The 18,268-nt window shown below is 44.5% G+C and overlaps 4 non-coding genes across 4 annotated transcripts; all 4 read left to right on the top strand.

The window, feature by feature from the left end:
* The first annotated feature begins 248 nt into the window (after positions 1-248).
* On the top strand, positions 249-330 carry TRNAS-UGA (transfer RNA serine (anticodon UGA)). Its single transcript has one exon. It is a non-coding gene; the product is annotated as a tRNA-Ser (tRNA).
* Positions 331-1,249: 919 nt separating this feature from the next.
* Positions 1,250-1,331, top strand: TRNAS-UGA (transfer RNA serine (anticodon UGA)). The gene has a single exon. It is a non-coding gene; the product is annotated as a tRNA-Ser (tRNA).
* Positions 1,332-1,763: 432 nt separating this feature from the next.
* TRNAS-UGA (transfer RNA serine (anticodon UGA)) lies at positions 1,764-1,845 on the top strand. Its single transcript has one exon. It is a non-coding gene; the product is annotated as a tRNA-Ser (tRNA).
* Positions 1,846-2,763: 918 nt separating this feature from the next.
* TRNAS-CGA (transfer RNA serine (anticodon CGA)) lies at positions 2,764-2,845 on the top strand. The gene has a single exon. It is a non-coding gene; the product is annotated as a tRNA-Ser (tRNA).
* The last annotated feature ends 15,423 nt before the right edge of the window (positions 2,846-18,268 follow it).

Below are 18,268 nucleotides of genomic sequence, written 5' to 3'. Positions count from 1 at the left end.
TTATGTCTGTACTGTTCAGGTAGCTGTGGCCAAGTGCATGAGGTGATGGACTGTTTCATAATGCACAAGATTAAATGTCCTTGACGCCTATATTTTACATTAATCTATATCAGCTATTATATTTGCCAAAGTGTATCTGCTAATATAGTAAAAAAAAAACTGTGTAAAATTGCATTGGTAATTTATTTCAACTAGAAATATAAATACTTATTATTGAGCTCAAATTTTTGAATTTTGCCACAAGAAAGGTAGTTGTGGCCGAGTGGTTAAGGCGATGGACTTGAAATCCATTGGGGTCTCCCCGCGTAGGTTCAAATCCTGCCAACTACGTGTTGCTTTTCAATCACATGGAAAGACTAGCTTATAAATCATTATAACTTCATTTTACATAAAACTCGACTACAGTAGGTGCTGTGTTTCCAAAATTGCATTTAATGTTACAGCTTTTAAGGAAATATTGTAACACGTTACCTCCACTTAAAGAAATAAAAATTGTTATTTTATAACAGTAGTTTATTATGTCGACATTGTTCAGGTAACTTTGGCCACGTGGTTGAGGTAATGAACTCATTCTCCATTAGGGTATACCCATTCAAAATCAAATCCTGCCAGATATGTGAAGCTTTTAAAGCTTGTTGCAAACATAATATACGATCAAGGTGAAGAAAACCAAAGAATGTTTTACTGAAGAATTGAACAAATCTTAGATAATCAACATCATTTTTCACAATGGATTTCTTTCTAAACCAGGTACTTTTAGAATATGAATACTTTCCTGTATTTATAAGAACATGCATAAGACTATATGTAAATATTTTTCTATGGCAACACATGCATGCAGATACTTTCCAACTGGACTTAGATCTGCAGAAATATGTATGCTAATGAACTGATAATGGGATTGGAGAGTGTCATTTGTAAAAAATCCAAATAAAAAAAAGAATGACAGCAATGAAAAATTGTATCCATCTTAAATAATTACTATTTGATGAAATATCAAGGAAACATGCAATGCATTTTACATAAACAGTGCATTTAAAATGTTGCTCTAAGACTCTGATTTATGTTTCACTAAGCTTAAGAGTAAATGTCCTTGACACTTACATGAGTCTATACTAGCTATTATTTTTTGCAAAGTTTAAGTATTAATATAGCAACAAAATGAGAAAAAGTCTATTGGTTATTTCTGCCAACTAGAAATCTGAAACAATATTTCTGCGCTCAATGTTTTCGGTAAACCGCTAGTCAGGTAGTTGTGGCCGAGTGGTTAAGGCGATGGACTTGAAGTCCATTGGGGATTCCCCGCGCAGCTTCAAATCCTGCCAACTATGTGAAACTTTTCAATCAAATGTAAAGATAAACTTCTAAATCATTATAACTTACTTTTCCATATAACTCCACTAGGTGCTAAATTTTCCAAAATGGATTTTAAAGTTACAACTTAATGAAATGTTGTAACAATGTTACCTCCACTTCAGCAAATTAAAAAAAAACTATTAATTTTTAACACCAAGTTATTATGTCTGTACTGTTCAGGTAGCTGTGGCCAAGTGCATGAGGTGATGGACTGTTTCATAATGCACAAGATTAAATGTCCTTGACGCCTATATTTTACATTAATCTATATCAGCTATTATATTTGCCAAAGTGTATCTGCTAATATAGTAAAAAAAAAACTGTAAAATTGCATTGGTAATTTATTTCAACTAGAAATATAAATACTTATTATTGAGCTCAAATTTTTGAATTTTGCCACAAGAAAGGTAGTTGTGGCCGAGTGGTTAAGGCGATGGACTTGAAATCCATTGGGGTCTCCCCGCGTAGGTTCAAATCCTGCCAACTACGTGTTGCTTTTCAATCACATGGAAAGACTAGCTTATAAATCATTATAACTTCATTTTACATAAAACTCGACTACAGTAGGTGCTGTGTTTCCAAAATTGCATTTAATGTTACAGCTTTTAAGGAAATATTGTAACACGTTACCTCCACTTAAAGAAATAAAAATTGTTATTTTATAACAGTAGTTTATTATGTCGACATTGTTCAGGTAACTTTGGCCACGTGGTTGAGGTAATGAACTCATTCTCCATTAGGTTATACCCATTCAAAATCAAATCCTGCCAGATATGTGAAGATTTAAAGCTTGTTGCAAACATAATATACGATCAAGGTGAAGAAATCCAAAGAATGTTTTATTGAAGAATTGAACAAATCTTAGATAATCAACATCATTTTTCACAATGGATTTCTTTTTAAACCAGGTACTTTTAGAATATGAAGCCCTTCCTGTATTTATAAGAACATGCATAAGACTATATGTAAATATTTTTCTATGGCAACACATGCATGCAGATACTTTCCAACTGGACTTAAATCTGCAGAAATATGTATGCTAATGAACTGATAATGGGATTGGAGAGTGTCATTTGTAAAAAATCCAAATAAAAAAAAGAATGACACCAATGAAAAATTGTATCCATCTTAAATAATTACTATTTGATGAAATATCAAGGAAACATGCAATGCATTTTACATAAACAGTGCATTTAAAATGTTGCTCTAAGACTCTGATTTATGTTTCACTAAGCTTAAGAGTAAATGTCCTTGACACTTACATGAGTCTATACTAGCTATTATTTTTTGCAAAGTTCAAGTATTAATATAGCAACAAAATGAGAAAAAGTCTATTGGTTATTTCTGCCAACTAGAAATCTGAAACAATATTTCTGTGCTCAATGTTTCCGGGAAACCACTAGTCAGGTAGTTGTGGCCGAGTGGTTAAGGCGATAGACTCGAAATCCATTGGGGATTCCCCGCGCAGGTTCAAATCCTGCCAACTACATGAAACTTTTGTAAAGATAAACTTCTAAATCATTAAAACTTACTTTTCCATATAACTCCACTAGGTGCTAAATTTTCCAAAATGGATTTTAAAGTTACAACTTTTAATGAAATGTTGTAACAATGTTACCTCCACTTCAGCAAATTAAAAAAAAACTATAAATTTTTAACATCAAGTTATTATGTCTGTACTGTTCAGGTAGCTGTGGCCAAGTGCATGAGGTGATGGACTGTTTCATAATGCACAAGATTAAATGTCCTTGACACCTACATTTCACATAAGATTTGATGGAGGGATAATGCGTTTGAGGATCAAACGTCGAAACAGGTCTGAAAGGATGCACATTAGAAGTCTTTGTCACACTTAATTCAGGTTGAAAAAACTCTGAGTTTTATATTCCGTTGATGCTTCCACAGGTCGACCTTCCAATCAAAGTTGTCAAATTGAGTAGTGGGTACGAAATGTAAGCCTTTGTTTAATAAAGATGTCTCTGCCTTCGTTAAAGTGTAGGATGAGACGTTAATTCAGTCTTGGACTTTGCTTTCCTTCCTCTTTTGAATATGGCGTTACTGACATGTTTGACCTATCTCTCTGAGTAAGCTGCTGACAGCGTAAAGCAGGTGAGGAAATGCGTAAGAGACCCAAAACCTCTCAGCCCTGCACTGAATAGACCATCACTTTATTACTACAGTGAACACGGCAATGAATATCTGATGCTTAACTCCGGAGAAAGTTGCACCTCAGGTTAATAAGCAATAGCAACGGAGATACACCGGACCGTGTTAACCTGTAAGGTTTTTGTCTATGTACTGTCTGGCCAGACATATTAAATGGACATAATGAAGCAGTTTGTTTTATTGCTTTTGCTTTCTAGACTAACAACTGTACCAAGCTTGCTTTGATGGTTTGAAAAGCGGAAAACTAGCTACTAACATATTATATCACAGACACATGAGCAAGCGGGAATTCATCTGATACGGACTTAATAAAAAATAATAACATTCTAATTGTTGTTGCGCAAAACGTTACCATGAACCAATTGTTTTTACTAACAAGCCTGATTTAATTTTATTGTCATTTTCATTTTTGAGTATACCGGTATTTAAAAAATTATGTTCCCAATCAGGTAAAAATAAAAGAAAAATATGTTCAGTGAATAGAACGACAGGCATTAAATGAACTTAAAAAAGATCTATCTATAGTAGGAAAACAGGCGGAAAAGGGCGGTGTAGTAGTCCTTATGGACAGAGAAGCATACATATTGGATGCTTATGAACAACTTAATGGTGAAAAGAGGCATTTGCTACTTACTGTTTTCTCTTTCTCCGAGTCAGCAGGGGACACTGCAGTCTGGTAGACTATTTGGGATAGAGCTGGTGTCTGCACTTCTAAAGTTTTACAGTGGCTGGCTCCTCCCCCCTCTATCCCCACCCAGACCTCAGTCTTAGAAAAACTGTGTCCGAGAGGAGAGAAAGAGAGACAGGCGTTAGTAGAAGGAGAACAATTGGTTATACACATGCATGACCTCAACATAAAACATCACACATAACTTGAACTTTTCTGAACAACATGGCAGGAGACCAGACGCTGCGCGGGCGTGCAGTGTCTCCTGCTGACTTGGAGAAAGAGAATTATCGGTAAGTACCAAATTCCTCTTTTCCCTTTCGTCCAGCAGGGGACACTGCAGTCTGGTAGACTATTGGGGACCATACCAATGCATTTACTCCCGGGGGGGGAGAGCGGAGGGACTCCTGCAGAACTGCCCTGCCAAACGAAGCCGCAGAGCTGGCAAACGTGTCAAACTTATAAAACCTCAAAAAAGGTATTTGAGCCGGACCAAGTGGCCACTCTACAAACATGAGACATGGAATCACCTCTAGAAATTGCCCAAGAGGTGCTAACTGATCTGGTGGAATGAGCCGAAGTCCCCAAAGGGGGATGTTTCTGAGCATGAAAGTATGCCTCTCGAATAGTGAAACAGAGCCAACGCGCCAACGACTGTTTTGACGCTGTCCAACCGCTTTTCTCGGCTCCATACAGCACAAACAAGCAGTCCGATTTCCCAATGGACTCAGTCCTGTAAACATAAATCCATAGGGCTCGAACCACGTCCAAAGAACTGGACCCTTCTGTGAAAGCAGGCACCACAATCGGTTGGTTTACATTAGTTTTGGTAACCACCTTAGTTCGAAAATCTTTATTCGTCCTTAGCTCCGCCCTATCCGCATGAAATACGAGAAAAGTGGGCGAAAGGACAAAGCTCCTAGTTCTGAGACCCTGCGTGCAGATGCCAGGGCCAAAAGCATGGAAGTCTTCCAGGTTAGGAACTTCAGGTCCACTGACTGCAGAGGTTCAAACACATCCGATTGAAGAAAACGGAGCACCAATAACAGGTCTCAAGGCTCCGCAGGAGGAACAAAATGAGACTGAAGGCGCAAAACTCCTTTCAGGAACGTCTGAACCTCCGGGATCAAAGCAAGCCTTCTGTGGAAGAAGACTGAAAGTGCAGACACTTGCACTTTAAGGGACCCTAAGCGGAGACCAGCTGCAAGGCCTACCTGCAGAAATTCCAACAAACGGGGAAGACTGAAAATCGCCTTTGGACATTTCCTTGATTCATACCACTTGACATAGGCCCACCAGATGCAGCGATGATGTTTAGATGTTACAATTTTTTGAGCACTCATCATAGTGGGGATCACTGCCGGTGGGATCCCCCTGCGCTTGAGGAGGTCGGCCTCAACAGCCAGGCCGTCAAACGCAGCCGAGGCAAGTTGGGGTAAGCAAACGGACCTTGTAGAAGGAGATCTGGACGGAGTGGAAGTCGGAAGGGAGGAGCTGCCAGGAGAATGCGGAGATCCGAGAACCAGGCTCTCCTCGGCCAGTCTGGAACAACCAGGATCACAGAACCTAACCCTCTTTTTACTTGTTTGAGGACCTTCAGGATGAGAGGGAATGGTGGGAACAGGTAGGCCAGTGAAAAGTCCCACCAAATTGATAGGGCGTCCACTGCCACCGCTGCTGGATCCCTGGACCTGGAGCAATAAAGGGGTACCTGGTTGTTCGGCCTGTATGCCATTAAATCTATTTGAGGCTTTCCCCATCTGCGGACCAATAATTGGAAGACCTCCGGATGGAGAGCCCATTCCCCGGGGTGGAAGTCCTGTCGACTTAGAAAGTCGGCCTCCCAATTGTCCACCCCCCGGAAAAAAAGATGGTTGAAAAATCTTCCGAATGAGCCTCCGCCCAATCCAGGATAGGCCGGACTTCTCTCATCGCTGATCGGCTTCTGGTGCCAGCCTGGCAATTGATGTAGGAGATGGCCGAGGCATTGTCTGATTGGACACGCACAGCCTTTCCTACTAAAAGGTCGTGTGCTTGCAGTAGATCAAGCTGAACTGCCCTCAACTCCAGTATATTTATAGGGAGATGAGTTTCCTGTGGGGACCACACACCTTGAAATACCTTTTCCGTCACTGCTCCCCAGCCCCGAAGGCTGGCGTCTGTCGTCAAAATCGTCCATGTGCGCAATCTGAAGCTCCTCCCATGAAGGAGGTTATGTGTGCACAGCCACCATTGAAGGGACTGGCGAGCCCCTCTGGATAGGACAATCTTCTTGTGTATGGTGTGGTGTGAGCCCAACCACTGTCCGAGGAAACACCACTGAAAAGAGCGTGTATGGAAACGCCCAAAACAAATCGCCTCGAAGGCAGCAACCATGAGGCCTAGAAGACGAATGCACAGGTGAGCGGAGACCCTTGGAGGCTGCAGAACTTGTCTCACAACCCCCAACAAGGTCACAACCTTGTCCAGAGGCAGGAAAATCCTTTCCAGCCTTGTGTCAAAGACCAGCCCGAGGAAGACCAGCCTTTGAGATGGGAGAAGCTGGGATTTTGGGAAGTTGATAATCCCCCCATCCTCAGAAGAAACTGGCAAGTCAAGAGAGCATCCTGCTGCAACTTTTCTCTGGATGGGGCCTTTAGAAGCAAGTCGTCCAAATAGGGTACTATGACAACCCCCTGGAGGCAGAGAGCAGACACCATACAGGCCATGATTTTGGTAAAGATTCTTGGCACTGAGGACAGGCCAAAGGGAAGGGCCCTGAATTGAAAGTGTTGGTATCTTACTGCAAACCGGAGAAACCTTTTGTGGGACTCCCAAATAGGGACATGCCGGTAGGCGTCTTTTAGGTCTAAAGACAGGAGAAACTCGTTTGTTTCTAAGCCTGCAATCACTGTCCGAATGGACTCCATTTTGAATTTGTTGTAGTCCACGTACTCGTTTAGATACTTCAAATTCAAAATGGGCCTGACTGTTCCACCTGGTTTCGGAACAACAAAAAGGCTGGAGTAATACCCCTGGCCTCTCTGTCCCACCATAACTGGCAGAATGACCCCCGCCTCCAAGAGTTTTTGAATGGCCGTGCAAAGAGCTGCACTGGAATCTTGTTTTGGCGGAAGTCCTGTAGTAATAAACCTTTCTGGAGGAGAATGAGAAAACTCCAGTTGGTAACCCCTTCTGATGATTTGTAGGACCCATGAATCCTTGCACTCGAGAGCCCACTCTTCTGAGAAACTCAGAAGGCGAGCGCCCACTTTGGGGTCCCCCAAGTGAGCCGGAAGACCGTCATGCCACCACCTTGTCAGTGGGCGTGGCGTCCTGCTTTCTGGCAATGGGTTGAGCAGAGGCGGCAGCTCTACCACCTCTGTCTCTGCAACCACGGAATGAGGAGAAAGCACCTCTGGATCTTTCCCTATAAGTAAAGGAACGAAAGGAGAGGCCTGGGAACGGTCTCTTCGGGACCTGGGCAGAAGAAGGCAAAAAGGTGGACTTACCCCCCATGGCTTGGGATATAAGCTTATCTAATTCCACGCCAAACACCAAGTCCCCTGTATAGGGAAGGCCCTCCACAGCCTTCTTGATCTCGGCTTCAGCCTGCCACGAGCGCAACCACGCTGTGCGCCTGGCAAAGACAGCGTAAGCAGAGGCTCTTGCCCCCAGTTCAGAAATGTCAGTGGCTGCCTCACCCACATAAGATGTCGCTTCCTTAAGGCATTCCGCTAAGGGAACAAATTACTCTCTTGGGGTGTTCTGCTGGAGGCGTATGGACAGTTCTTCTGCCCACTTTTCCATGGCCCTAGCCACACATGATGAAGCTAAGGCGGCCTTAATAGTACCCCTGCTGTGCTGTAAATGCACTTAAGGGTAGACTCCATTCTCCTGTCTGGAGCTTTCTTAAGGGAGACCACCCCTGGTACTGGAAGGGTGGTAAATTTAGATAGGCGGGACACTGAAACATCTGGGGGAGGTGTGTTCTCCCATATACTCCTAGACTCGGTGCAAAGGGATAAAGGGTCTTCAGCCTATTAGACAGTTGAAACTTCCTATCTGGAGATTTCCATGCCACCAATAACGGCCTATCCAACTCTTCAGAGTCAGGAAACGCCAAAGGTTGTCTTACAACTCTCCCAAACATGGAGACCCGCTCCGGGACAATATCCTCTGCTATATTCAAGGTGGATTTGACCGCTCTTATCAAGCCATCAACCCCCTGAGAAACTTCTTCAGCAGTATCATCCTCTTGCATAGCCTGTTGCAAAGAAGGTACAAATTCCCCCTCTTCGAGATCAGGGTCATTTAAGTGAGGGTCTGTGAGCAGCACTGAGGAAATGGGTCTCTTCACAGCAGATGGCTGGGAAGAGATAGAAGGCCCTGTAACAGACTGTGCTATGTCATTGACTGACTGTATGAGGGAAAGAGCCCATGCTGGCTCTGCTGCCAAACTAGAGACCTGCACCTGAAGTGCTTCTCTGTCCCTGCGAGACGCTGCCAGCTCCGCTGCCAAACCCGCCAGGACAGTCTGCAAAGGGTCCCCAGCCAGGGTCTGGGGAGTCGGAGAATGTGTTTGGATGTCCACTGGGTGAACATCTACAGGGGCCTGAATATCGCCATAACACTTGGGACACAGGGAAACACCCTTAATGTGCTGGGTGTATTGATCTTTGCACTGTTTGCAAACATACAATTTAAGTGCAGCTTTTAAAGCTGCAGCCTTTCCTGCCATGATGCTATCAAAGCAGTACACCCACACACATGTGCAGCTAACAACAGGTACTGCATAGTCACTTCAGACAGGACCAACAGGGTAGCAGGGCCTGGGTGGGAACAGGGGAAGAGAAGCCACATCCAATAAACCCCAATTGTTCTAAGTGCAGTCCCAAAATACCCCTGCAACAACTCACAGAGGGGGAAAAAGTATATTCACTAGGAATAATCAGGCGCTTTGCAATGGGCTGGATCTCCGGTGAAAGCAGCTGCTCAAATGTGGGGGCAGTCACTCCCCACTCGAGAGAAAGGACACAAAAGGGGACTCACACTAGGTGAGTCGAGCAGCGCTTAAATCAATGAGAAATACCATTGGTTGAAAAAGTATAACAATTTTACTGTTTCTTTAAAAATTCATGCAAAGTACAATATATAAATAAACAAATAAAAACAATATAATAATGGTATAATGGATTGGGCCCACCCAATAATAAAATAAATAAATAAAATAAAAGTAAATTGGAATGAATGCAAAAAATGAATGAAAAAATAATAATAATATGCCCCGCCGCAATGGACACGTCGGGATATACTGTGTGAACACTTATTTGGAAAGCGACAGGTAAGTGCACGTTACCAACAGTGAGTTGTAGATCCTTTGGATGTAGATGGTACTGGGGGTCCTCACGATGTTTGCGGCTTACCTGTCCCTTTCCAAATAAGTGTTCACACAGTATATCCCGACGTGTCCATTGAGGCGGGGCATATTATTATTATTTTTTCATTCATTTTTTGCATTCATTCCAATTTACTTTTATTTCCCCACCCAATCCATTATACCATTATTATATTGTTTTGGTACTCTTTACCTAGAACGGCGCCAGCGATTGAAATCGCGGGCGTCGGGGGTAAAAATCGCGGTGATCGCGGGCATCGCGGGCATCGCGGGTAAATCGGGATGGCCGCGATGCCCGCGATGACCGCGATTTTCCCATAGGGAACAATGTTAAAACGTCTGATTGACCGCGATTTTACTGTTAAATGCCTCAATGGACCCGATTTGGGGCCAAATAGGCCAAATTAACCCTTAAATGTCCCCCCAAATGTTTAACGCCACCCCACGATCCACGCCAACCCGAAGCGTGGCGAGCGCAGCGAGCCCGCGAGGGGCGGCGGTACGCGTCCTCCGACCTTTTCATGCCCTACTATCCACTAGGGCGTGGTGTGAGAATATAATAGTGTGGGGAGCGCAGCGAGCCACCGAGCACGAAGCGTGGCGAGCGCAGCGAGCCCCGCGGATACCTTCACAGGTAGACGCGTCCCCTCGCGGGCTTCACAGGTGTCCACCTCGCCACGGACACCTGTGAAGCCCGCGAGGGGACGCGTCTACCTGTGAAGGTATCCGCGTCCCCTCGCGGGGCTCGCTGCGCTCGCCACGCTTCGGGCTCGGTGGCTCGCCACACTATTATATTCTCACACCACGCCCTAGTGGATAGTAGGGTATGAAAAGATCGGAGGATGCGTACCGCCGCCGCTCGCCACGCTTCGGGTTGGCGTGGATCGTGGGGTGGCGTTAAAAATTTGGGGGGACATTTAAGGGTTAATGGGCTCTGTGGCCCATTTAACATTGATTCCTATGGCCAAATCGGGTGGATTGAGCCATTTAACAGTAAAATCGGGTCCATCGCGCCTTTTAACATTGATTCCTATGGGAAATCGGGAGCATCGCGTCGCGGGCATCGCGGGTACATTTATGGATGGCCGCGACGCGACCGACACGATTTCAAAGTTTAACATTGGTTTCAATGGGAAATCGCGGGCATCGCGTCGGTCGCGTCGCGGCCATACATAAATGTACCCGCGATGCCCGCGACGGGCGCCCTTCTAGGTAAAGAGTACCATTGTTTTTATTTGTTTATTTATATATTGTACTTTGCATGTATTTTTAAAGAAACAGTAAAATTGTTATACTTTTTCAACCAATGGTATTTCTCATTGATTTAAGCGCTGCTCGACTCACCTAGTGTGAGTCCCCTTTTGTGTCCCAACAACTCACAGAGCCCTGTAGTGTCGGAGGGTGCGGTATGTGGAGCGAACAGGGAGCTGGAAGTCCAGGCCTGAACTCATGGATGGAGGAGCTTCCGCACCTGCGTGTCCTAAGATGGCGCTGCAGCAGGGAGAGGAAGAAGGCTGGCTCCACCCGCGTGATGTCACCGCGCGCCGCTTTTTTTCAGTGTCAGCGTGAAGGACTCAGCTAGAATAGGCCACGCCCCTCCGCCGCGCGTCTTAATAGCGGCGTTCACAAAGCGTCCCAGCACAGAGACTGGCAGTAGCCAGCTCTGTTTTTCTCTCTCCAGCAGCTCTGCTGCGCAACCCGACTGTACTTACAGTAGACCTGGAGTGCGGGGTGATGAGCAGGTGGACCCATAACGCTAGCTGCAAGCAGCTGCGGCGGGTCCCCGGAGCAAGCTCCAGTGGCTGGGCTGCTGGAGGTGCACCGCAAGCGGTGATGACCAGACCCTTCCAGGCGTCCACGGTGCAGGCAGACCCTCCTGTAGGTCTGCCTGGTCACTGTAGTGTAAAACTAGATTAAAATAAAATAAAAGTTAAAAGAAAACCTAAGCTCTTTTAGGAGCTATTGCCCAGGAGACCGACTCCTCGGGCACTTTTTCTAAGACTGAGGTCTGGGTGGGGATAGAGGGGGGAGAAGGCAGCCACTGTAAAACTTTAGAAGTGCCCGACTCCTCGGTACACCAGCTCTATCCCCAATAGTCTACCAGACTGAAGTGTCCCCTGCTGGACGAAGGGGAAAATATGATACTGTACGGTCTTCCAACCCCACCGCACTCTACCAATCCAAGTTTCAAACTTTACTTGCTGAAGCAGAAATGGAGAATGCAATATCCAGGGAGGAATCTCAATTTTTATTTTCCTTTAACCCTGTCACACCCACCTTTTACTTTCTCCCTAAAATTCACAAGAACCTCACTTCACCCCCAGGGAGACCAATTACTTTGGGAGTGGGTTCTTCAACCTCAATTTTAACACATTTTGTAGATTCACACCTTCAGAAATTTGTCACCACACTCCCTTCACATATTAAGGACACAACTCACATTTTAAACAAAACCCATGAGCTGTCCTATATGGAGGGGTGGGCTTTTCTCACCCTAGACGTTCAGGCACTCTACACGAATATCCCGCACAATCAAGGGGTGGAGGCTATTAATTATTACCTTGACCGTGACACAGAAATAACATTAGAAAGGAAAAATTTCATTTTGGATTCTATTCTTTTCATCCTACTAGAATTTGTTAATTTTTTAAATACCAACACTTTCAACCTCACTTTTACTCACACTTTTAGTTACACCGCAGTGAACTTCCTGGATATTGCATTCTCGATTGACAACGGAATATTAATATCAGCAAATTATATTAATCCTGTTGGAACAAATAATTAACTCCACTATAAAAGTGGACACTACAAACCATGCATTCATAATATACCGAAAAATCAACTGTTAAGACTACGTAGAAATTGCACAAAGGACAGTGACTTTTACTCCCAATCTCAAACTATGTTAGACAACTTCAAAAGAAGGGGCTATCCAGATAGATTATCAGAAGCCATGAACTCAATTATGAGAATTAAAAGAGATAGGGTGACATTTATTAGAGATCGTTATTGTGTTTTTGGTGATTTATATCGCAAAAACGGCCATTTTTTTTTTTTTTTACCAAATCGACTACTTAATGGGTGGCGATTTGCGGCATAAATCGCACTTTTTGCCGCTAATTCGCACTTTCTGAAGTGCCGATTTACAACATCGCATCCAGATGTTTTCCCATTGAAAAAGATACAAATCGCTAATTTAATGTCTGCCGCATTTGGAAATCAACAGCAAAAATGCGATTTTTGCCCCCCAAAAAACCAGACCAAGTACAGGGTGGCGATTTGCTTAAAATCGCCAGCGTTTGAGCATAGAAACGGTTAAATATCTCACAGGTGACCCACATAGCACTTACTAACTCCCCTACATATACTCCCACATGATTATGGACACCTGTGAGGCTGTTTGAGATGGACATTTTGCAGAGTGGACTGGAGGTACTAGTGTGTGAGCTGGGGCGTTTGGAGGAGCTACGCAGGAGGGATGCTGCTGCTGCCCACCAGATCCAGGTACCCCTACCACTCCGTGCTTTTCGTCGGTACCATGCTAGGGTGTACCTGGACTCCCTCTCTGATCAACAGGTGGTGGACATGTTTAGGTTGAACCGACAGAACCTGTTGAACTTATATGAGCAGGTGAGAGATGATTTGGACCCTTGTGGGGGGGCCAACTATGCAGTGTCTGGGCTGCAGAAATTAATGTGGCCCTCCACTTGTTTGCCACAGGCTCCACTCAGTCTGTGAGCTCATGGGCCTTGGGGGTCTCACAAGCCACTTTCTCTAAACATTTTTCTCAAGTGTTAAATGCATTAAAAAAGCTGTGGCGCACATATATCACATTCCCAAGTTGTGAGTCCGAGTGGCAGGACCTGAAGGTGGCATTCTATCGTCTCTCAGCATTTCCAAATGTGCTGGGAGCCATAGATTGCACCCACATTGGGATTCGGGCCCCGCACGTGAGGGAGCATGTCTATGTCAATCGCAGGGGCAGACATTCCCTCAATGTGCAGGTGGTCTGCGATGCCAACCTCAGAATTCTCAGTGTGGTTGCAGGCTACCCCGGGAAATGCCATGATGCATATATCCTGCGGCACTCAGCTCTCTGGGACTGTTTCCACAACAACACCATGCCAGAGGGCTGGCTACTTGGTAAGTCACTTACCACTGTTTACATGCTGTTTGCTTACCTATGTCTTTCCCTTTAACATCCATGTGTGTAACCTTCTAATCAAGAGTCAATTCTGTTGTAATTGTTTATACCAGGCCAAACAATGTAGTATAGGCTGCTACTATTATGTACCAATTACCCACATGATATGTGACCACACAAATCCCTTTACATGTTAGGTGGCTCAGGATATGGGTCATTCGTGGCTCATGACACCTCTGCGGAACCCACAAAGCCCTGCACAGCACTGCTACAATGCTGCACATATTGCTACCCGCAATGTAGTGGAACGCACCTTTGGGGTGCTGAAAAGCCGATTTAGGTGTTTGGACAGGTCAGCAGGTACACTGCTATACCACCCTGCCAAAGTGGTTTTGGTTGTCCAGGCTTGCTGCATGGTGCATAACATAGCTTTGGGTCAACCAAATTATGTAGATGTGGCCCCTGCAGCAGTCATGCAGGAAGCTCAAACTACTGATGTTGTAGTGCGAAGTACACGGAGGGGGGATGTGGTTCGTACACTGATGATCCTGCAGCATTTCACAGGTAATTTGTGTGTGTACAATCATGAATAGTAATGGGGAACCTGTAACACACATACATTGGTAACATTACATTTTTCCCTGTCCATGTTAATTGGCCAGAAGCAGACCAACAATAATGGGCAACACCTGCAAGCTACCCCACCACAGCATACTTTATGCCTGGCAACATGATAACACCTATAACAATGTCAAGTACTGTAGTTTTCTGTGTGTACAAATGTTGGCAAATACAAATTAACATAGGCTTAATGGATGGAGGTGACATCGATCATTGATCTGAGGTGGTTGAAATGTTGCAAAACAAGTGGCGGCTACATACAGTATGCAATTCCTAATGCTTATCCCCTTCAAATGTGACTATTTCCTTACAATCCCATTACAAATAAGCACACACAACCCAAAGTCCCGTGTCTGCTAAAATGTGACTAGTTGACAATACATAATAGAACAGTGTGGGTAATCATTTGTAAAGAATGACAACAAGTTTGCTGGATGCAAATAATTTTTACTTGCAGAAAAAATTAGCCATATGCCATAGCATATGAAACATTTGCAGGAACAATCACTGCAAGAGTGAATGAAAAAAAGAATGAACATGATACACATGTAAATACAAAGAAGATTATTCATGTTTAAATACAGCCCGGGTATTAGCACCCTTACCAGTAGTGGCACCACCACCCCTAGTACGGACACTACGCCGTGGGGGAGTAGTGGGGGACCCACTCATGGGTGTGGAGGATACACTACTGCTTTGGGTAGATGTGGTTTGGTGCTGACCTAACAAACTAGTTGCACTGAGGCTGATTTGCGTTTGTAGGGATATCAACGCAGTTGTTTGCCCATTAATTGCTTGGGTCTGTTCAACCATATTGGCATTTAGACCTCTAAAATTAGTAGTTTGACCCTGAATGGCTTGGCCAATTTCTGCTAAGCGTGTGTCTAATGTAGAGACAAGACGAATTTGTGTCCCTACATTAGCCCGCACACTTTGAGAAATTCGTCTCATTTGCAGAGCTATGTTCCGCACATACCCCTTCACCGTTTCTAGTTGGGTGGTCTGCACCTCCATAAAAGCGAGTTGTTTCCCCTTAAAAAGATGGATTGATTGCGCCAACTCCTCCGCACTAGTGGGGGTGTTGGTGGCTGCAATGATTGTGGGCTGCTGCCTATGTGACTGCGTATAGGGGGCCTCATTGACTGGGTGTGCTTGGTTTTGTGCAGGCTCCAACGATGTCACTGTCTCCAGGGTGATTTCACTCATGTCGTCCATATTTTGCATGGGATCCGTTGGTTCAGGCATCGGTTGTGAAGGACCTACACATGAGAAAAGAGTGGTAAGTATGCTATGCAGATTGGTGTATGGTGGGTCATGTTACCTTAGTTGGAATGGTTAGGTGTTGCTCATGCATTATGCATTGGCACAGGCTACTGTGGTGGGGACAGCCATGTGTGAATTGTGCAATGTGTGTGTGTAACACTATGATATCTCACCTGCAGACTGGACAGTGTGACCAATCGGATGTGGCTGATGTTGGTCAACAGCAGGCTGGGACTCCAGAGCTGTTTGAAAGAAGAAGACATTTTCCATTATTATCATTTGCACCTAACTGGCACTTTTCGAAATATGCAGATAAAAACTTTACCTCAATCAAACTTTTTGACCCTGATATGATTACATAAGGAATTTGAAGACTTTGAACTGAAGTGGTTATTTGAGTATTGAGTATTATGACTGTGTTCAATATTTTGCATCCACTTGCAAATAACAGGAAAGACCAGCAGATTAGACCTGTAAAAGTGACTGTAAAGTGCTTTTCCAACTACCCAGAGGATTGATATGGATTAACAATCAAGTACACTGCAGGCCTACAGTGTTTAGGACAGCACACATTATTAATTGGATCTGTGGAACTACATAACCCAGCAAAATGCAGAGTCCATTATTTAGCAATGCAAGGTAGCAAAATGTGATTTTGCTGGGATATGTAGTTCCACACACAGCAATCTTTTGGACACATAAAGCATAGCACCATAATAGCATGCGCACATGACATAGCAAAATGTTACATTGACATGTGTGGACACTTACCAGTTGGCGGTGGAGTGGGGGGCCTGTCTGTGTCAAATGTGGATGCCGGGAAGCACCTCCGGTGGGATGATTTGGCGTAGCAGCCTCTCATAGGCCTTAAAGCGGACCTCCTGCCTAGGGCCACCTCCTGTGCGACAGGCCTCTTTCTTCTCCAGGGCAAGCTTGGCTTTGAGGAGGCGCTTGATGTCATTGTATCGCTTTTTGACGTTGCGCACACTCCTCTTGTGTGTGCTAACTGCATTTACCGTGGAGGTGATACTGTCCCACATCCCCTTCTTCCTTGCCACACTTGTGCGATGATGGTGAGGACCAAGTAGGCGGTCATACACGGGCAGGAGTGCACGCACCAGGGCCATATTCTCCTCATATGAGAACCTGACTTTCCTCCCACTAGCTGTACGAGCTGCATCATCCTCCTCCACATTTTCAGCCTCACCCTCTTCCTCCTCCTGTCCTGGTTCTTCCCCCAGCACCTCCAAGTCAGCTTCCTCTGCCTCCTGCACAGGCCAGTCCACCTCTGAGAAATCCCCCTCTTGCAGCTCCTCCTCTGTGTGCCTGACACTCTGTTCCTCCTGTGAGGACACCTGGCTTGTGCCTGCTTCCTCCTCATCCTCCATAGCCACCTGCTCAGCTTCCACCATGTGGCCTCTCCCTGGCGCAGCTCTTGCTGGGAGCATGCTGGCTCTCCTTGTCCTGCCTCTGGCAGTGCTGGCTCTCACTCCCCTACCTCTCCCAGTGGTTGGGGTGTTTGGGCCCAAGCTGGCTGTCCCTCGGCCTCCTCTGCACCTAACAAAACCTCCTCCTCTCCATCTCAAACGCCTTACTCCCTTTCAAAGGGTAAAATGGCATCTGCGCACCTTTATATAGGGGGTGTGATGCGTATTGTAAGGGACTAAGGTGGGCCAATAGGTTAGCATGTTCTATGGGCTGTTCAGGTGTATTGTTGTAAATCGCATTCCGGTTGGCCGCAAATACGCACATGACCTAACCCGGAAATCGCACTTTTATGGCGTATTACATCGACTCAATTCGCACCTTATCGCCGTCTATCGCCATGTATCGCACTTTTCAGGCGGCTTTGCGCCAGCCATTCAATACGCGATTTCTGGAAAAAAATGCGATATAAAAAATGGCGATACACGGCGATTTGAGTTTAAATCGCATTTTCACAAAAACGGTCAACACAATAAATCTCGCCCATAGTCTTCTGGAATTTAGACCACACCAAAAAGAAAATCTAGGAGAGTTTATATTATTTATCTCTAAATACAATGTCAAATCACAACAAAATAAAAAGATAATACTTGAGAACTTTCAAATTCTGAACCATGATAAAATTCTTCAAGGAGTACTCACAAAACCTAAGATCACATTTAGAAGAAATAGAAATTTAAAAGATCTCATAGCACCATCTCTACTTCCATCTGTCACCATTACCTCCAAACCAACATGGCTCCCACCAAAACCTTTTGGGAATTTTAAATGTAATAAAAACATTTGTATGACATGTAAATACATGTTGAACAGTAAAAACACAGTGGTGTCATCCTCAAACAAAAAATCTTTTTCATTTAAACAATTTATAAATTGTGATACTAATTATTGTGTATACGTTTTGGAAGGCCCGTGCAAATTACAACATGTGGGCCACACAACACGAAATATTAAAAGTAGATTTAAGAAGATGCAAAATCATAGCATCCCCCACCATTTTTCTCAAAAACATGGCGGTGATCCTAGCAGACTTTCGGTTATGGAAATTTAACACATCACTAATACAAAAAGAGGGGGTGACCCCTTTAAGAAACTCTGCCTCGCAGAGACAGCTTGGATCTTCAAGTTGGAGAGTCTGAGCCCACAAGGATTGAATGAAGCCCTGGATTTCACTTGTATACAATGA

The sequence above is a fragment of the Crinia signifera genome, chromosome 11 (genome assembly GCF_055691185.1).
Source record: "Crinia signifera chromosome 11, ASM5569118v1, whole genome shotgun sequence".
NCBI classification, from domain to species: domain Eukaryota; kingdom Metazoa; phylum Chordata; class Amphibia; order Anura; family Myobatrachidae; genus Crinia; species Crinia signifera.
The sequence above is the reverse complement of the archived record's forward strand: the minus strand, read 5'-3'. Positions and strand labels throughout refer to the sequence as shown.